Genomic DNA, 333 nt, shown 5'->3' with positions numbered 1-333 from the left:
CACCGCATTCTTATTAGAATTAGTTCTGATATGATTATTGTTGACCATAATGGTAATGTTGATCACCATTTGATGAAATTATTGGGTCATGTATCCAACCCATTGATGACAGATGGCATCTCTGCTTACCATAGCAGGGGGGGGGGGGGGGCTAGAATTCTGGATGGTACATCTACATAGGGTATATGGGCATGCAATATTATGTTTCTAAAGTTGCTGTTATTGTGCTACAGCCTTCCAGTTATCAGTTAGGACAGAGTTCAAGACAAGGGTGAAAATGCTGTTGCTGCATATATGATAGTTATCTTATTGGCTTAGTAACAGAATCGTGGA

The 333-nt window shown here is 39.9% G+C and overlaps 1 protein-coding gene across 3 annotated transcripts in view; it reads left to right on the top strand.

The window, feature by feature from the left end:
* LOC119587985 (cholinephosphotransferase 1-like) overlaps positions 1 to 333 on the top strand; it is a 16,369-nt gene that overhangs the window by 5,175 nt on the left and 10,861 nt on the right. The window lies entirely within an intron of this gene.

Source organism: Penaeus monodon, chromosome 23 (genome assembly GCF_015228065.2).
Source record: "Penaeus monodon isolate SGIC_2016 chromosome 23, NSTDA_Pmon_1, whole genome shotgun sequence".
Classification (NCBI taxonomy): domain Eukaryota; kingdom Metazoa; phylum Arthropoda; class Malacostraca; order Decapoda; family Penaeidae; genus Penaeus; species Penaeus monodon.
The sequence above is the reverse complement of the archived record's forward strand: the minus strand, read 5'-3'. Positions and strand labels throughout refer to the sequence as shown.